We start from the raw sequence: 20,142 nt of genomic DNA, 5'->3' as shown, positions 1-20,142 counted from the left end.
TTACAGACAAGGCCCAGGCTGCGATAATTGCTTCTTGTAGGATGAAATTATTCCATAGCAGAAACTCAGCAAAGGAGAACAGCTGTTCTGCAAGGGGAAGGGTTTCTAATTTCACTAAGACCCAAATTCTGAATACATTATTGCAAAAAGCCTTATAAAACGTGTGTGTTATGTTTACAGGAAAGCTGAGCAGGTCTCTCCTGCACCTTCAGCTCTGCTTTGAAGTTCTCTACCTAGGAACATCTGCAAGATATTCCTAGTCTGTTCGTCTGAGTCCGTCTATGGCCCCAGTACCGTAATAACTGAGTGCCGCATAGACTGTAATATACTTATCCTCATACTCACGTCAGGCAGTATCCCCATTGTACAGATGGGGGACCAAGACACAGAGAGGCTAAGTGAGCTGCCCACTGTCACAAGGGGAGTCTGTGGCGGAGCAGGGGATTCGAACCCATGTCTCAAGTCCCAGGCTAGTGCTCTAACCACTGGGCCATCCTTCCTCTTAGTCAGGGCACCCGGAATTCTATGGCACTTAGAGGCTAGGTTGCAATAAACTTGTAAGTCGTGATGGCAGCCAAAGGACAGTCACTAGTGCCAACTTAGTGAATTCACACACACCCCTTATTCTAAATCAAACGGCCATTTCCCTCCTTTTAGTCAGGTCCAATGAACCAATCTCTAAAATATATTTACAGCATGAGTGTGACCTTGAACGCACCAAAAAATCTACTGTGCTTTCACACCAGTGGCAAAGCAGGCATAACACACTCGCAAATCAGAAGGTAGGGCTTTGTAATGGGGAAAATGACTCATACAAAGCACAGGACAAGAGAGAATCAGGCCCAGCTGTGTTTTCCCCAAGACAGAGGGCAAAGGTCTCTTGGCAGGTTTGCACTGCCACTAGCAAACAATCATGCGCCAACCTTGCAAACACACCTGACCTTTTTGTCCTTCCTGTTTTCCAAAGAGCATTTATGCAAAGCATCAACGTAAGTGAAGAGCTAGTTAATTAATAAGCATTCCCCCCACTCTCTGTGCTCTTCGCTCACTCGGAGGTTTAAGTACATTGCCTGGCACTAAAGACCTTAGAGGAGAGAATTCTGTGCTAGATCAGTACAATTAGGCCAAAAAATATAAAAATTGTAGAGATTGAGGCAAGCGCACCAATACAGCCAACAAGCCCACAGGTACTGCAGCGGAAGCTACACTTCAGTCAGCTTTTACCCGAGGCCCAGGGTAAGTTGTTGCATTTCATGAATCCATGCACCGACATGGTTACACCATTTTCAGAAGCAGATCCAAGATCAAACTCTGCAGATGCACTCCTCGGCTGGAGACTGAAATCAAGGGTTTGTAACTCACATTTGGCTACAGGTGGAGGAGGGGTGGAATGGAGTACGTTCACAACCTTCCACTTCACAATGCTTCAATAAAATGGCTCTCAACCTTTTCCACAATGGGCCCCCAGCCCATCTAGCTGGGACCTTCATTTCTTCTACCGAGATGGGATGATGGGCAAGGCAGTGTGTGACCCCGCAGCTCTAAGGGATGTCAGAGCCCACCAGCTAGGGCACTACAAGGTCACTTCTGCACAAGCATTCCTCATTATTCTTAGTGTAGACAGGACACTGGTAGCTACTCGTGTTGTAAGCCATGTCATCCAGACCTGTTCTGGGCAGACCCAGCCAGCACAGCGGCTACAGCACCAGTGGCCTGCTCTTTGCCAGTGCTCCCACCGGCACTTAGGCAGTGGCGGGAAAGTTAAAAGAAAAATGCACAGTCCAGGAGATTTTGTTGACATGGTAGCGTGCCATGAAACACTCTTCTCTCAGTCAACAGAGAATGTGCATGCGTCTCTGCCCCTGCCTGCCAAAGGAGCAGTTGGCCAGAGGTCAGGGATTGTCATGGCATCAGGGTACACATCAAACTAGTCTATCATGCAGCTGTGATGAGAGGGCATCTGTACTGCGAGCCATGCCAATGCTTTCCAGAAGAGCAGCAGGTTTGGACTGTGGCAGCAAGAGAAAGTGAATGTGTGAGTATTGGAGACAGGAGAAAGATACACATGACTGAACCAGTGTCTCCTCAATCCAGGTAGGTTGGGGCTAAACAAATACAAGTATTCAGTTTGGTTAAAAAGAGGAGGTTTTTTAGCTTGTGGGGGTTTTTTGGATTTGTTTTTTTAAGGGTTGCCTCTGATTCTCCATCGCCCTACGCCTTGCGCCCTCATTTTCACTTGTGCAAAATGGATACAAACACTGGCATTTTGATTTGGTCTTGTTTCACACTCAATTTGCACAGGTGCAGGATGACAAAGAATCTGACACTTTGTGCTTCATTATGTTGTAATTCCAGTTAAAGCAGTTTGTTTTAATTGAAACATATCCTTTGTAGCCTTTGCAACCCGGACATTGCTGGGTCATGAGAACCTGAATGCTGTGACCTGGTTTTCACTGCCCAAGGCAGGTGAAGTGCAAGACATAAAGAGAGTATGAATGGGGAAAAGAAAACTAGATTGTTTAAATTCTAAAACCTTTCAGCAATCTCAGGTGTTCTTAGTAACAGCTCATAATATATTACAAAGAAATACCCTCCTTTTTCATCCACAGAACATCTCTGGAATTGATTTGCACAACTGGAATCCAGGACAAATTGCAATGTGAGTGGGCAACATGAAAGTGACAAGTTTCATCTGTGTCCCCTGAGGATCTCATGCCCATTTACTGCAAGGTCACCATACTGACACACAGCAGCAGACTTCCCAAATAAGTGCTCCATGTCAAACCTGACCAGCATTTGCGAGATGGGTGAGTGGCAACATTTCAGGGGCACAGTTCCGCCTTAAAGACATGCCAAACACACTTTGATAACAGCAACCAACCCCTGGTGCATGAGAATGTCAAATCCATGTGTGCAGGTATACACATATGTTTCTAACTACACAAAAGACAAATCAGATCATCTAGGAAATTCTCGCTGAAAATGTACCTCCTTTGGAGTAAGCACTGGGACAGTTTTTAAAGTAAAAACTGATATGTACAGCACCTGTCTTTATGAAAAGCAGCCCCCATGCCCACTTTGGAAATCTATGATAGATAAACCTCAGTCATCCAGCAGAAATCAGATTACAGAATAATCGCTTAAATTTGTCAACTGTTTTGCCCTTTATTTTTCAGCTAGTAGGACTTATCTTTTTTTTTTTTAACCACAACATTGGCATAAGAAACCATTTTGTTTCTTAAGTCTTTAAGAAGTTTGCTCCCATATTGAGGCTTCATAATCGTCAGCCTGTGCCCAGAGAAATATTTTAAACCTGTGATAAAGCCATGTGTCAAGGCAGTGGTGAGAGCACCTCACACAATCTTAGCACAACAAAACTATTCCCAGCTACTCTAAAGGACTAGCCCCTGGCCTGATAACATTATGCAATTTCCTACATCAAGGGTGGATGTTTCAAAACAGTTTGACCAATTGCCCTTTGCGTCTCTCCCTGGCCCTTGTCACAAGAGCTCTTACTTTAATTTTAGTTTAAAGGCTAAGTTAACTTGCAGCGTAGGAATGTCTGTACCACTCCTCTCCTATTAAAGACTTAGTGTTCATAACGGCATATTGAACGGAAGTGCTTAACCTCTGCTCTGGATACAGGGATGAATAGGCTCTTTATACATCCTCACAAGCCCAAGATGAGAGCAAGCACATTTCACGTTTATCCCACAAGCCCTTGGTTCATTTATTTCTCACTATTGTCTTTCCTCAGAAAGCACCTTCATGTGCAGTTTATACAGGGAGGAAGGGAGTTCCTATGCCCCTGTGCTAAAGAACAACTCAGAACAGGCACTTTTACTGCATTTCAGAGGAGGAAAAAGAGTTTCTGCATTCCAAGTTGTTGCTGCAAATAATATCCTTGATGCAATCAGGGTGGGGAGGCCAGGAGAAGAGGCGTTCATAGTCTAAAGTCTTATCTTTCCTGAGTGTAAAGGTTATTTATGATACTGATGTGCCAGCTAGGGATGTAAATACCATTTCAAAGATTAAAAAATATTTTGTTTAAATGGTCAACCGATTAAGCAGCTGGGGCTGATCCCGCCAGCCAGCATGGCTTGGGATGGGGCTGGGCCAGGGGGTTAACGATTAAGGCAGGCTAATCAGTAAGACTAATGCTTACTGGTTAACCAGTTAACATTTTAACATCCCTAGTGCCAGCCTCCTCCCAACTCAAGGTAGCAGCTTTCTGATTTGAAGGAAGGAAGCAGTTTTTGTCGGACTGGGAAAGGAAAGCCTGCAAAGTGCAGTTCCTCATTCTGTCACTCCACACTGCAAATCTACAACATGCTTCTCTTGGAACACTGTCTCCAGAGAAGGAAAGAGATGCCATGAAACGGTCACAGGGTCAGCAGATCCACCCATAGAGACTCTAATGCTGATAATTTTACATCTAATTTGATTGCAGCTTCTATTTCAGAAAACTCGAGAGAGCTAGGTTCTGGCATAATAAAGAGCAATACTTATCTAGCTCACTGCTCTCAGGACTTGATCGAGTTTAGAGGAAAGAACGTAATTGTGTTTGTGAGCACAGCCACTTCATTTGCGGCCACAAGGTCAGAGACACTTAGCTCTGCTTTGACTCTCAGACAGATATGGATAGCTAGCTACATCATGGCAGATTTTCTTAAGCAAACAGATTTTCAGGCCCACACCACATAGGATCCTAAAGCACTAGTTAATATGTCCCATAACCCTAAAAATAAATCAATAAATCAAAGAGGAGGAGGGGATCTTCACTTCAGTAATATTAGGAGACGTGGGGTTCAATTCCCAGCTCCATCACAGACTGTGTCACCCTGGGAAAGTAACTGCCTCTCTCTAGGCCTCAGTCTCCCTTCTGTAAAATGGGGGTAATGATCCTTACTTTTCCCCCACCGTCAGGTCTGTTCTGCTATTTAGATTGCAGGCTCCTGGGGCCAGGACCATCTCTTAGTCTGCGTCTGTGCAGCCCTCAGCACAACATGGCCCCAATCTCCCATCGGGGTGTCTCGGTGCTACCGGAATACAAATAATTTCTCCATGGTTTTCAGGAACCGCATTTTCATTCAAGACAGTTTTGTGATATTCTATCAGCTGTTGCCAGAAGTCATTGAATCATAGAACATCAGGGTTGGAAGGGACCTCAGGAGGTCATCTAGTCCAATCCCCAATTAAATCATCCCAGCCAGGGCTTTGTCAAGCCTGACCTTAAAAACCTCTAAGGAAAGCGATTCCACCACCTCCCTAGGTAACGCACTGCAGTGCTTCACCACCCTCCAAGTGAAAAAGTTCTTCCTACTATCCAACCTAAACCTCCCCCACTGCAACTTGAGACCATTACTCCTTGTTCTGTCATCTGCCACCACTGAGAACAGTCTAGATCCATCCTCTTTGGAACCCCCCTTCATGTAGTTGAAAGCAGCTATCAAATCCCGCCTCATTCTTCTCTTCTGCAGACTAAATAATCCCAGTTCCCTCAGCCTCTCCTCATAAGTCATGTGCTCCAGCCCCCTAATCATTTTTGTTGCCCTGCGCTGTACTCTTTTCAATTTTTCCACCTCCTCCTTGTAGCGTGGGGCCCAAAAACTGGACACAGTACTCCAGATGAGGCCTCACCAATGTCGAACAGAGGGGAATGGTCACGTCCCTCAATCTGCTGGCAATACTCCTACTTATACAGCCCAAAATGCCGTTAGCCTTCTTGGCAACAAGGGAACACTGCTGACTCATATTCAGCTTCTTGTCCATCGTAACCCCTAGGTCCTTTTCTGCAGAACTGCTGCCGAGCCACTCGATCTCTAGTCTGTAGCGGTGCACGGGATTCTCCCTTCCTAAGTGCAGAACTCTGCACTTGTCCTTGTTGAACCTCATCAGATTTCTTTTGGCCCAATCCTCTAATTTGTCTAGGTCCCTCCATATCCTATCCCTACCCTCCAGTGTATCTACCACTCCACCCAGTTTAGTGTCATCTGCAAACTTGCTGAGGGTGCAATCCACACCATCCTCAAATCATTTATGAAGATATTGAACAAAACCAGCCCCAGGACCAATCCTTGGGGCACTCTGCTTGATACCGGCTGCCAACTAGACGTGGAGCCATTGATCACTACCCATTAAGCCTGATGATCTAGCCAGCTTTCTATCCACCTTATAGTCCATTCATCCAGCCCATACTTCTTTAACTTGCTGGCAAGAATACTGTGGGAAACCATATCAAAAGCTTTGCTAAAGTCAAGGAATAACATGTCCACTGCTTTCCCCTCATCCACAGAGCCAGTTATCTCGTCATAGAAGGCAATTAGGTTAGTCAGGCATGACTTGCCCTTGGTGAATCAATGCTGACTGTTCCTGATCACTTTCCTCTCCTCAAAGTGCTTCAAAATTGATTCCTTGAGGGCCTGCTCCATGATTTTTCCAGGGACTGAGGTGAGGCTGACTGGCCTGTAGTTCCCAGGATCCTCCTTCTTCCCTTTTTTAAAGATGGGCACTACATTAGCCTTTTTCCAGTCATCCAGGACCTCCCCTGACAGCCATGAATTTTCAAAGATAATGGCCAACTCCTTTTGCACCCTGGGATGCAGTGCATCCAGCCCCATGGACTAGTGCTTGTCCAGCTTTTCTAAATAGTCCCGAACCACTTCTTTCTCCACAGAGGGCTGGTCACCTCCTCCCCATACTTTGCTGCCCAGTGCAGTAGTCTGGGAGCTGACCTTGTTTGTGAAGACAGAGGTGAAAAAAGCATTGAGTACATTAGCTTTTTCCACATCCTCTGTCACTAGGTTGCCTCCCCCATTCAATAAGGGTCCCACACTTTCCCTGACCTTCTTCTTGTTGCTAACAAACCTGTAGAAACCCTTCTTGTTACTCTTAACATCCCTTGCTAGCTGCAACTCCTGGTGTGATTTGGCCTTCTTGATTCACTCCTGCATGCCTGAGCAATATTTTTATACTCCTCCCTGGTCATTTATCCAACGCTCCTTAAGTGGCAGCCAAGCTTTCCAACAGTCTAGTCCCGTTGCTGACCAGAAAGACACTTCTGCCATCAATGTGACAATGCAGTGGCTGGCTATTTCTATGGAGATAAAATAAGCCTTCTTAGACTCCTCTGAGTCACAGCCTGCTAGCTCTGGACAGCTCTTAGGATTGACAGTTCACTACTGAAGAGTCTGAAGAGTCCTGCCAGCCTACAGGTTGCCTAGCAGGAGAACTGTGCAAATGGAGCCGCAAAGTATCAAATGCTGCTGTGCTACAAGATGGGCTGAGTCAAATGGTCCGTCCTAAACCTTGTCAATTCCTTGGTCCTCTCCTCCCAAAGACAGAATCAGAAAACCAATCCAGAACACCACATTTCATCCCGCTCCAAAAGTGGAAGCAATCCCCAATTCATCCATGGCTTCCCCCATTTGTGGGCTACCGTTCATGCCCTGCATAAAGGTTACTTCAAACCCATTACATATCATTACACAAAAAACAAACCTATGCAACGTATTCTCTCTCTCTCTCATATACACACACACACACACACAGAGCCTCTCTGGAGACCAGTTTACAAATCTAATGCCCTGACACATGATTCAAGCTTAGTTTGTCACGAGAGCAACTGAGAAAGGAAAAGGCCAATGGCAACACCTGTTTTAATTTAGGCACGAATAAGAACATGCAATGAACAACGAAGGCCAGCCAATGTTAAGTGGATGCTATAACAGAATACGATGTTTGCTGCATGCGAATGGCAGATTTCCTTAGCGAAGCCCCAAAAGTCTCAGTGAGAAAGAAAGGTTTCACCAGAGGCTTTAGAAAGGAAGAGGGGTCATGCAATGGGAAGACAAACACCGTTCACACATCAGTGGCAGAGCCAGAAACAGAACCGAGGTGCCCTGACTCCAGTCCAATGCTTTAATCGCTGAACCATGCTGCCACGGGAAGCAATTCACCAGTTACCTGTCCGCTGCCCTCCCCTGCACCACAGGACATAACGTGATTAAAGCACATACTACCTAGCTAATTGGCATCACCTTTAAAGTGCGCCATATGCTTTTCACCCCACCCACACACCCCGTATTACCCAGGGGAATGATGAGATGTCGGTTGGGTTGCTAGAGACAGCTGCTGAGTAAGGACCTCATCCCACAGTGATGTCCATTAACGCAAAGGCAGAGTACATTGCGGGATCAAGAGTTAAAGAGCTACACCATTTGCTACCAAACACTTGCTGAAACTTAGAGTCCAGTCTAAAGCATTTGCAAAAGCGCCATGGATATTTTCTTGAATGAGGGTGCCTCTAACTGGCTGGCTCATGAGACTAATTACAGATTGAAAATTATCTGCATTTTCAGGAGACGGAAGCCCATGACAAGACAGCCTATTACACAGTTTGATTTTCTGCCTCACTCTGCGTTTCCTCCTGCAACGTTTGCTAGCTCAGTGGCTCCTTTACGCAGCTTTGGCATAAAGACTGAGCATTTAAAAATAATATATATCTTGCCTCTAATTCGCCATTACTTGGAAAAGCGAGGAAGCCTCCCAATTGCTGTAAATAAGCATGAGGTGACTGCAGTCAAGGGGAATCCAGAAAAAACGAAACAGTAGCTGTTTGGGTTAATCATCATCTCGTGGGGCACAGCAGCTGTACGTTCATATTGCTGTGCTCATCATACTGAAGAGGAAGCACCTCACGTTTGACACATGGAATTCTTGTTTCTGGCAGGTATGCACTAAAAGGGACCCACTGCATCACAATGAGGCTGATGTCAGTGGGTGGCCTGTGCATGTAAGAGAAGGTTATTTTGGGGGCTGAGAGAAACTCACTCAGTGCTGATGGCCATTCTGATTCAGACCAAGAGATCGGACTGCTGTAACGTTCTCCATGGTGCCATGTACGCACCATACCTGAAGCAGAATGCTGCAAAGAGTTGCACATCCGGACCACGTTAGACAAGTGCTTTGTGATATGCATCAGCTTCCAATAAGCTTCCAAGTGGAATGAAAGGTGCTGGATTTAGCCCTAAAGAACGGTTACCAACCTTTGCATAAGCATGGCTCTTCAAGCGGGGTTTCTATTCATATTCCACTCTCGCTCCATGTGAACCCAGGTGCTCATGACCAGAACCTTTTGTCCACTGGGGCTGCGCCTATGCCACCCTCGTACCCCTGCTCCCTGAGTACAAAGGGTGAAGCAGGCCCAATCACCCCTCAGTTCCTTCATCAACACAAAATCCAGGTGTTATCAGAGGCCACAGTAGCAGGGAAGGAAGGTGGGTCCACTCTTAGTGACTCAAACTGTAACCTGACAGGTATGAGGTGGGCACACAGGTAAATCAGACAGTGATCAGAAGGCAGTCATCAGACCTAGAGGTCTCTAGAGGGAAGAGTATTTTGTAAGTGTGTGTACCAATCCCCAGGTAGCTGACCTACAAACTTCAGAGATGGCCACACGGATGGTGCTGGGGCTCTAGTTGCATGAGCCGAGAGCCTGCCTAGCAGTCTAGACAAGCTAGCTGATAAGTTTAGTGCAGTCAGTCAGAGGTCCATTTGGAAAGCCTTGGGAATGAAAAGCTTGACCCCTTACCCTATCCGCAAAGTAATAAACAACTTTGAATCGTTTGATTCTACCAAGGTAAAAGGAGAGCGTCCTGAGTGCATCTAAGGTCTGAAGCCTGACTCCCCTTGACTGGTGTGTGGTTTACAGAAGAACACTGGTAAATGTTCCATCTCTTTTAGAGGGAAGTCAAAGATCCCATTAGGTAAAAATGTCGGATAGGCCTGTACGGTAACTTTGTCCTATGGAAGACAACGTATGGTGGGGCCTTCCATGACATACTTGCCACTGAAACAAAACACAGAAAGCAGCAGAACTGCTGCTCCAGAAGCGGGGGAAGCCCTGGCTCTCAGACAAATGAAGGAAGAACTGGGCATCGCTCTCCTTTCTTTCTGAAGAATTAGAAAATGAGACGAAAAACCCTTACCCCTGAATGGAGGCAGAAACTCTTCTGTCACCCCAAGAGACAGAAGTGAGTCCACTTCCTGTTGCGATAGGCTCTCATGAGAGGGGACTTGCAGGAGGACAGGGAAGAGGGCTGGGGGACTCTGGAACTGGAGCCAATGTCCCACCTCAATTATTTCCCGCACCCAGTGGCCCAGACAATAAAATAACCGGTCTCCAAATGAGGTAGAAAAAGGGTGGATTCAGAAGTGAGTCATGTGGTCCTCAACCACACTGTCCAACTGGCGAGGAAGAAGCTGAGGGGCTTCGTTTATGAAACTGCTGTTTCTATGAAATTCCAAAAGCTGTTGAGGAACCTGCCTACAACGTGTCTGCTATCTACCCAGTCTTCTTCTAGGCTGTGGAGTCTAAATACCTAGAGAACACAGAGGCCCAGGAGTCCTTCAAGGAACACCCCCTCCTCTGTTTTATTGCTGAACAGCTCAGTACCACCAGTTGTGTTCTGCACCTCCCTGGGGATTCCCAAAGATTGTAGACACGGTGACCTCTCTCATTACAACAGAATTTGCCACAGATCTTGCAGCGATATCGGAGGCATCAGTCGCTGCCTGGAGGGAGGTTCGTGCCACTAGCTGCTCCTAGGCATTTATGCTCATCTCTAGATTCCTGATGGCGCTTGTTCGCAAACTCGCTCACCTTATGCCAGTGAAGGTAGTCATACCTAGACAATAATGCCTGGTAGCTGGCAATTCTGAGCTGGAGTCTGGCAGGAGTAATCCTTTCTCCAGAACAAGTCCAGACATTTAAGTTCTCTCTCTGTAGGCACTGTCTTGGCTCCCCGTTGTCTAGATCCTACTTGTGTAGCTGTTGCAACCAGCGAACCAAGCACTGGACGTGTGTAAAAACATTCAAAACTAGATGAAGGTACCGGATACCATTTGTCAGCTTTCCTGAATGTACAAGGAGCTGATGCTGGCATCAGCCACAGGTGTTGTGCTTGGCCAGCAAACCCTAGTTGATTGGCATTGCCAACCTCTCTGGCATCAAGGAGTGGAGAATATCCAGAAGCTTATGGGATTTCAAAAAGGATTTCCAGAGCATCTGCCAGCCTTCGAGTCAAGTCTTGAAGAGTTTTCTTTTTGTCAGAAGGGAGCCATGACTTCACTGGGCCATGAAGGAGAGAGAGCAGCTGGAATGAGTTCTGCCAGCTGATGGTGGCAGTTGCTCAGACTTGGCGCAAGGTCTTTGGGGCTGATGATGGTGCTGCACCCTACAGGATCTTACTGGAGTTACTCTTGAAGGAGCCATGGAGAAGGGTCTCTGTCAGGTATAACCCCTACAAGATCCAATCTGCCCAGGGTTGAGAGCTTTAGGAGATAGGAGCAGGGTGCCACTGTGGGGTACCAAAGGGATTGTCTCCCTCCAACACCCTTTGCCTGCAAGAGTAAAAGGACCTAGAATCCCTCTCAGATGAGATGGAGCCATAAGCAGAATGGGATCCTGGACAGCATCCAGGAGCAGCTCTCCTACTACCCTCAGAAGTGGAGTGGAAGACTTTATCTTTGAGTTTCTGTAGGGGTTGCTGGATGTGTTATAGGGAGCTCCCTTACCTGTGCTTCAGAACCATTCAGCACCAGTGTCCAGCCAGCAGCTGCTATCAAAGGGTGAATCCTCACTGCAGGTGTTAATAGCAGCCTCTCAGGAAGCACCAACGCCTTGAAGGCACTCGGTACCAAGAAGGTCGTTACTACGAATGGCCTGTGTGATGGGGCACTTGCCCCACATTGGGCTCTAAGGGGTTAATAAAGCCCTTGGGAGGCTGCACAGGAGGCAGCCAATCAGAGAGGGGCTGTGAGGAGCAGCCAATCAGGGCCGGGCTGGCCCATATAAGAGGGGCTGCAGAGCAGCTTCAGTCAGTCACTCTCTGGAGCTTGAGGAGGGAGGAAGGACTGGCTGTCTTGCAGACTGAAGGCAGCAAACTCCCTGGACCGAGCAGTGCTGCTGGCAGAGACCCAGGGAGCTAAAGGCAGCTCCTGGTGGGCTGCAGAGATCTGCAGGCTGAGGCCCTGAGGCAAGGGCAAAGAGGGTGCTGGGGCTGCAGGGAAGTGGCCCAGGGAGATCTACAGAGGACTCGGAGGGGACGCAGCAAGTGGTGGCCATCTACAGGGTCCCTGAGCTGAGATCCAGAGTAGTGGGTGGCCCGGGTCCCCCCATACCCCTGCAGAAGTGGCCGGACAGATATTGCAGAGCCCCCAGAAGCGGGAAACCCAGAGCGTAACATGGCTGGAGGGCTGTGTCACTGAAGAGGTCCTGGGAGTGACATGCTTCCCAGAGCAGAAGTGATGGTGGCAAGGCACTGCCAGAAGAGGGCGCACTGGCAAGAAAAGCTAATCCCGGTGACAGCCAGCAGGAGGAACTGGAGTGGTGAGTCGCACCCTGTCACAGCCTGTTGGAGTAAGAGGCGCCGAAGGTGTAGGTATTGAGGTCAGTGCCAGCACTAGGTGCCCTGTTGACAGCACCGCTGTTCCTGATGCAGACGCAGCTTGAAGCTGCTCCTTAGCTGGTACCGAAGCTCAGCGACCAGAGTCCTTAGGGTCTTTTTGTATTATGGGGTATTTTAGCCATGGGATGGGCACCCAGCAGATGGGGTGGATGCTTATAACTATATTTCAGAGTCCATAAAAACAGAGCAAATTTGCAGCTGCCAGTAAAAATTACTAGAATATCCATGAAGCACCAAAGGGCAGTTTCTTGTAGAATCTTTTGAAACTGTTATATCCAAGGAAGTAAGATGTGCCTGTCAGATTTAAAAGGCACAGATTTACTCCTGCCTTAAACACTAGTGTAAAGACTTTATAGGAACATAAAGACTTTTCTTCCTTGAATCTCAAAGTGCTTCTCAATGAAGCTACACAACTGACTCTGACATGGTTCTCGCCTCATTTTAAAAGGGGAGTGAAGAGACTAAGAACTCAGGTGGCCCGAATCCCAGCCCTGTTTTGTCTGCAGCAGAGCTCCCATTCACTTCCTCACCAGCTCAGCCATGTCCTGGGTTCACCCAGAGCCGGAGTACCTGGGGCAACGCAGACCAGACACGCCAAGAAGGAAATCTGCCTGACAAAGCTCTTTTATATGCCTTTAATTTTTCTGGGTATGAATGCTGCTGCCTGAAGTCTGACCTGAGCTTTGCATACAGACACAAAGGGGGTGAGGGGGGCGGTGCACCAGCTGGCAAAAGTCAGATGCAGGTAAAAGCCAACCCAGAATAAAAACCACAGTCAACAGCTAACACTGCAGCCTCCAAACAGAGAATTAGCAAGGTAATTAAACTAAAAGGTTCATGATTTTGAGATTAATTAGGGTTGGTTAAAGCCAAATAATCCCCACTGCTGAGCAATCAGGATGCCATTAATTTTCTTCTTATAAAAGAAAATACATCAAACAGATGGTCAAACATCAGAGCTACAATAAGGAAGAAAGCCATAATTCAGGCCAATCAGGAGAACACTGGGAAAGGACATCGCACCCACTCCGCAGAGAGGCACAACACAGCCCAGAGGCTATTCATTCATATTTCTTCAAACTGAGCCTGGGATTAGAAAACTAGACCTCCATCTATTTATCTGATGGAGACAGTGTAATTGGAGATAACCCAGCATTCATGTTGGGTGTCAAACTAAATTAAAAACAACATACATCAACTGGTTTGTAACTATGGGCAGATTCATACTTGTCCAATTCTGGAGGCAGATCAACTGGAATATCCAATTACTGTAATTTTAAGATTCCTTGAACAGCAGCAGCTCCTGGCCCTGGAGGAGGAAATGCAGCAACTAATCTAGATGCTCAATAGGCTTTGGCCTGAGTTGCATAGATTTTGAAAGCCAAAAGGGACCATTATGACCACCTAGCCTGAGCTCCTGCATAACCCAGACCAGAGACCTACACTCACGGATTCTTGCAACCTGCCCATACCTTGAAGGTGAGCTAGAGCAGATATTTTAGAAATATGAAGTTCAGTGGGAGTTAGACCCATTTGAAAAACTCAGCCACACTGTTTCGGAGGTGTGAGAGGGGCACACTGACCTCGCCTTGTTAAAGCCAGGGGAAACCTTCCCTTAGATATTTTTTCTTATGGGAGTCAACTGATGATGGCACAAGACAGAAGCAGATGAGGAAATGTCGTCTATTAAATAACCTTGTTCCTCTAGTTCGCCATTTAATTAAAATCTGTCCATCTCCAGGATAAGAAATATTGCCTATTAAATTGTCAGAGAACTCTGAGCCATGGGCTGCCTGCTAATGCCTACGTTCCCGAGTGTACTTCCACTAACAGAATACCAATTGAGAGAGAGAGAGGCTGATGTCCACTCCCTCCCCCACACACAACACATAGGAAAAAAGACAGTCAGCCAACCGCATTAGTCTACATTAAACTGAACACCATGGAAGGTAGAGTGCATGCAGAAATATTTCATAGAGGTATCGCAGAGTTTCAAGAAAGCAAGGAGAATCTCTGGCTCAGCAAACAGCATGAGCTGCAACGTGCACAATGGGGCTAGTGAAGGATGGAGTGCAAGGTTTTGTTGATTTAAGGTTATGTTTATTTCAGCTACCTCATACCCCTCATTTCTTAGGAGCTCTCCCACGTGACAAGGCAGTGCCGACTGAATTGCCAATCTGGTCTCAAAGAGGCGTGCAGGCACATAAGATAGCAGTAGATGAATGGAATAGGCACACATACAAGTGAGTGGGAGCCTGTTCCAATATCTTATTATTTGTATTAAAGTACCACCTACAGGCCCCAGATGGGATCGGGGCCCCATTATGCTAGGCATCATGTGTATACAAGGTAAGAGACAGTCCCTGCCTCAGAGATCTTACAGTCTAAACAGACAAGTCAAAGGAAGAATTGTTATCTTCATTTTACAGATGGAGAGCTGAGACTCAGAGTGGTTAAGGGACATGCCCAAGGGCGCCCCATGGATCATTTAACAGAGCTGGGACTAGAACCTAGGTCTCCTGACTCCCCATGCCCTGCCTGTCAGCATGGTGTGCTTACAGAAGACAAGCTCTTCAGGGCAGGGACCAATTACATTTGAGACTTCACCTCCTGTATACTAAGCCACTATACAAATATACTGAGACTTCTGTTGTTATAGCAGGTATGTGGTGTTAGAGGCTGGTAAGACTAGCTGATCCATTATCCTAACGCATTCTTATTGTGCAATAGGTACATTAAGGAAAACAGACTTTGTTTGAACAGCAGCTTCTTCACAAAGCGAACTAGCAAGGTTTCATTTTTATGTTTTAGAAAGAAGCCCGTACGATAGAGTCAGAAAAAACCTCAAAGGAACAGCAAGCGATAAGCTCCCAAGTACATGAGAGAAGTGTTTTTGCTACCCAGGCAGTGCAACGCCTGGCAGCACCAGTCTCAACAGGGCATTTGTTAACATGTGGGCTCTCTGGATGGACGACATACCGTAAGTCTGTAACCAATTCCGATCAACAGAACACAGAGGGAACCCCAAAAACAGGTTTCAAAAGGCAGCTATTTCCAAAGGAACAGTGTAAAGTGACTGGATTAGAACCCTGGTGGTAATCCCAAGTAACAGTTCCTGTTGAGTTTGTGACTATTCGGCAGGGATCAGTGTCTGAAAGTTTGAACAGGCAGAACATTCCAGAGAAGAGCTTACCAGGCAACAATGGCTTTTCCTGGTAGGTGTGCTGGGCTATCACACGTCACACTGGTGGGAAGAGCACGGCCTGGAAACTAAACTAGAGAACGTCAGCAAAGAGAGCCTTTTACCTCTGCATTACCAAGGGGCCAAGGCCAAAGCGTTTGGACTGCACTTCCTTCCGTGGAATTGGCTACATACAGACCTACACATCCAGGGTTTCCCCTGTGGCACAGTAACTGGCTAGATTCTGGCTAGAACTGTGATCTCCATGGGAAACTCCAAAATTTTACCAAAAAAGTGTTCTGTGTCAGAATGAAATGCAGAATATTCTAGATTTCCCACAGCAGGGAAACCACTTTTTAACAGGGTTTGGAAATCACTGACACCCCCCCCCCCGTCATTAGAAAAAATCTGAAATAAAATTGAGGCTCAGAGCCCAAGCAAAAAGCAAGAATTTCTCAATGCAGCGTACACTTGGTAAGAAGCTACGTAGACTCAGTTGATGGGCATTTTAGTGCATCAGCCAGCTCACAAAAGGGGTTTCCTAAAATGCTCACTAAATGAATATCCTATAGGTGCAGGAGTGCCATCGTCCGCTGGGTCAAAACTTGAGGAAACTCTGAATTCAAAGAAAAATAAAAACAAAACATAAGTCCATGGCAATAGGAAAAGATATGGGCCAGTTAATTTTAGGGTAACAACATTAAAAGGGGCTCTAGAAATATCACAGAGTTTGGGAATGGTTAAGTAACCCCATCCACCCAACATGCAACAGCATCAACCATTCAAGGATGCCAAAGCATTGCATACAGAAAGAGTTTGGCCTCCCAGCTGCTGCCGAGGTGGGTCCTGTTCCCCATGTAACAGGCAGGAAAACTGAGGGTACATCTACACTGCAAAAAAACACCCAACAAAAAACACCCTATAGCAGGAAATCTCAGAACCAGGTCAACTGACTCGGGCTCACACAACAGGGCTAAAGATGTAGTGTAGACATTCCCACCCAAGCTGGAGCCCGGGCTCTGGAACCCAGCAAGGGGTGGGGGGCCTTTCCTGAGCCCAGGATCCAGCCTGAGCAAGAATGTCTACGCTACTATTTTTAGCCCCACAGCACAAGCCCTGCAAGCCCGGGTCATTTGAGCCAGGCTCTGAGACATGCTGCCTCAGGGTTTTTTTCTTTGTAGTGTAGCCAAACCCTGAGGGACAGAGAAGGGAAGGGTGTGAAAAACCCACCCCAAGTGACATAGTTATACCAACATAACCACTTGTGTAGACAGCACTAGGTCAAGGAGAGAGAGCTTCTCCCACCAACACAGCGACCACCTGTCAGAGAGGTGGATTACCTACACTGACAGGAGCTATGGGGGGCATTGTCCCCCCCCTCCCCCAAACTGGATACATCACAGAGGTGACGCATGGGAAGGGGCCAGATTTCGCCCTTCTATTTGGCCCTGCTTCCTCCCTACAGAGGAACGTTCGGGGGGTGAGCAGCAATGCCAGGCGCTGTGTGTCCAGATCAGTTTCCCCACATGGGCTGCCTAAGAGCAGCTCCTGACCCTCACAGCAGAGCTCCAGCTTGGGGTCGTTTCAGTTTTACTAGCATATAAAATAAGAGACTTGCCCCAGAAACACAGTTGTCTAGACATAGGGGCCACTTTCTAATCAGCACCGGTAACACTGTAGCAAGTGAGTACAAGCTCTGAGGTGCATCCCAAGTGCTGGGCAGAGTTGAGCATTGACTGACCAGAGAAGGTTGAATGGGAGTGGAGCATGCTTAGGCACAGGGCAAAGAGGACAGGTTTTAGCGATGGATTGGTTTGGTGTGTGCATCACAAGTTTGTGTATCTCTCAAACCAGGGAGGCGTGATTCATAGTTACATGAAAGTGCTTGGTTCTGTTTATTTTTATGCCAATGTTGATTTTTAAATGGTAGCTAGTAAACATGGCGAATAATTAAGTTAAAACAAAAACTAAGGTGATTAAATAATGAACGTAAACAGTATTTGTAATTTCAAGTACACTGTAATTTAAGTACCACTAACAATTGGTAAATCCAGAAATTAGAGCTATACCTATTATAAATAGTATTAAGCCCCTCCCCAAGGGAAACGTCAAACTACACCTATGGACGCAGTTCTATCCATCCAAAAGTGCTTATACCAGAATAGTTTATTCTCTGACAGGAAGGGGAATAAGCGATAGCAGTGTAAGGTACCTTTATCCTGATAGAGCTGCACCCACACTGTGGGATGTCCCAGTGTAACTACATTGATAAAGAAATCCACCCCCTCACTAAAATAGCTATTGTAGAGCAGGCTGGGTGTGTGCACTGTGCCTTGCACACCAGGACTCTGCTCAAGGCACTACTGCAGCAGAAAAATTAAGACTAGTGGAAAGTATAGACTAAGGATAACGTCAACAGGCAGGCGTATAACTGATGGCAGAGCGACAACCAACCTCCATCACCATTTCAGTACTACAGAGGCAGAGTTCATTCAGATGGCTCAGCTTTCTTTTCCCCTTTCGTATAACCGTAACCAAGATAGGAGCCTTTTTACTTGCCTCCGCACATTCTCAGCCCCCACCATCTGTAACAGCGTTAGTTAGTAAACAGCCGGGCTCACTGTTCTTTTGGTGCCTGCGCAAACAGGTCAGCGGACGAGGCAAGTGTTGTTATGGAATTGAAAACAAGTCGGCACCTCAACAGTGCACCTCTGGAGGGGTTTCTGATGCAGCCTGTTGAAACACAGCCCTGCAGAGAAAAGGGGATAAGGCAGGAGGGCTGAATGGCATGTGTGAAAACAAGTATCAGCCCAATGTTCAAAACTGGGAGACAAGTGTGAAAGCTGTCAGGACTAAACAAACAGCGCCACAGCACATTAGCTGCCGCAGGTCAGATTACTCCAAAACGCGGCTAGGAGTATGGCACAAATGCACCGTTATTATTTCGGCTCAGCCTGATTCGCAAGGGGACACTCAGACTCCAGCATTAAGCTCACGTTCTGCAGGATTCTAGAATTTAAAGCAGCACATATATCCTCTTCCAAAAAGTGTCATATTAAAGCAATTTGCTCATTACCAAAACAGGCTGTTGAGCACCACTCCCACAGTCTCCAGGTCACTGATTCAGATCCAGCCAAGCAGAATTAACAACCAGAAGTCATCCATCATCCGATGGCTGTGCGAAACGAGTTGGGGGAGGTCCTAACCCAATTCCCAGCAGGTTTGCGACCATGTCACCAAAACTGCCGTGCAATGTTTGTCAGACTCAGCACGGCATTAAGACACCAATATGATTTGCCCTTTCATCCCAAAGGATGGCTCTTCCAGACAGAATGAGGCACAAGCATGCTAGCATGAGAGCAGCACGGTTCAGAATGTCACGCTGGCTCTGCCTACATGGTACCTATTCTATGGAGAGAGAGGATTCACTCGCGAGCCAGGCACTTTTCCACTAGAGCCAAGTTCAGTGTAAAGATACACTTCCACTAACAAAGGTGACTGCATCCAAGGAGAATGTATTTCCAGAAACGGTTTTCATCAAGTTTCAGAGTAGCAGCCGTGTTAGTCTGTATCCGCGAAAAGAACAGGAGGACTTGTGGCACCTTAGAGACTAACCAATTTATTTGAGCATAAGCTTTCCTGAGCTACAGCTCACTACATGGAATGCATCCGATGAAGTGAGCTGTAGCTCACGAAAGCTTATGCTCAAATAAATTGGTTAGTCTCTAAGGTGCCACAAGTCCTCCTTTTCTTATTGTGGTTTTCATCAAGTGGTTTTATGTTACCCCAGAATAAATCCTTAGAGGCAGCCATATTTCATTGAAAGGGACACACTTTCCTACCTAAATTGCTCCCACTGCTCCAGATTACTAGAATACAAAGATTAAGTTCTATTTACTGATTGCTTTGGACAATAGAAAACAAAGATGTAGGTTTCACTTTGAAGCGCTCAGGGCTGCAGTGTTTGGTCTGCAGGGATGTTTGTTTGAAAACAACTGCTGGAAGCGTTGGGAGGATTTTTAAAAATATGATGTACTACACTTCCATTGGTCTCTGGATTTTTCTGAAAGCCAATTTTTTTTAAAGGTAATTTGGGGGATGATCTGATTTGACAGGACACTTAATAAAATGAATAAATGAGACATTGATGTACAGCTGTTCCCATTAATGTTAATGAGAATTGTATATGTAAATCCACCAGCCATCAGTTGGAGAACAGACTACTCTCGTTTTGCAACTCAGAAATGCAAGATATAATTCCAGTTCCTGGCTATCCTCTATAGCCCTTTTATTTTCATGTATAGATCTGAACAATCGTTTTCTGGGAAAACAACATTGCTGCCCTTCTAGCATTATCTGCACTTCTGAAACCTTCACTACTACTCCAGGAAGCTTTAGAAGAACCACACAGGTGTTTGAGTATCAGGATGGGTAAGACTGAAAGTTTCCACCACAAAGGAAGTGAAATGCACTGTCTGATGTTCAAATGGG

The 20,142-nt window shown here is 46.5% G+C and overlaps 1 protein-coding gene and 1 long non-coding RNA gene across 3 annotated transcripts in view; one reads left to right on the top strand and one right to left on the bottom strand.

Moving 5' to 3' along the window:
* The window catches only part of SIPA1L3 (signal induced proliferation associated 1 like 3), a 112,016-nt gene that overhangs the window by 88,949 nt on the left and 2,925 nt on the right, over positions 1–20,142 (bottom strand). The window lies entirely within an intron of this gene.
* LOC311511790 lies at positions 1,032–19,287 on the top strand. Its single transcript, XR_014709342.1, has 3 exons — positions 1,032–1,236; positions 2,610–2,807; positions 15,282–19,287. It is a non-coding gene; the product is annotated as an uncharacterized lncRNA (long non-coding RNA).

This window comes from Lepidochelys olivacea (genome assembly GCF_965140295.1).
Source record: "Lepidochelys olivacea isolate rLepOli2 genome assembly, chromosome: 23".
NCBI classification, from domain to species: Eukaryota; Metazoa; Chordata; order Testudines; family Cheloniidae; genus Lepidochelys; species Lepidochelys olivacea.
This window is presented reverse-complemented; position numbering and strand designations above follow the sequence as displayed.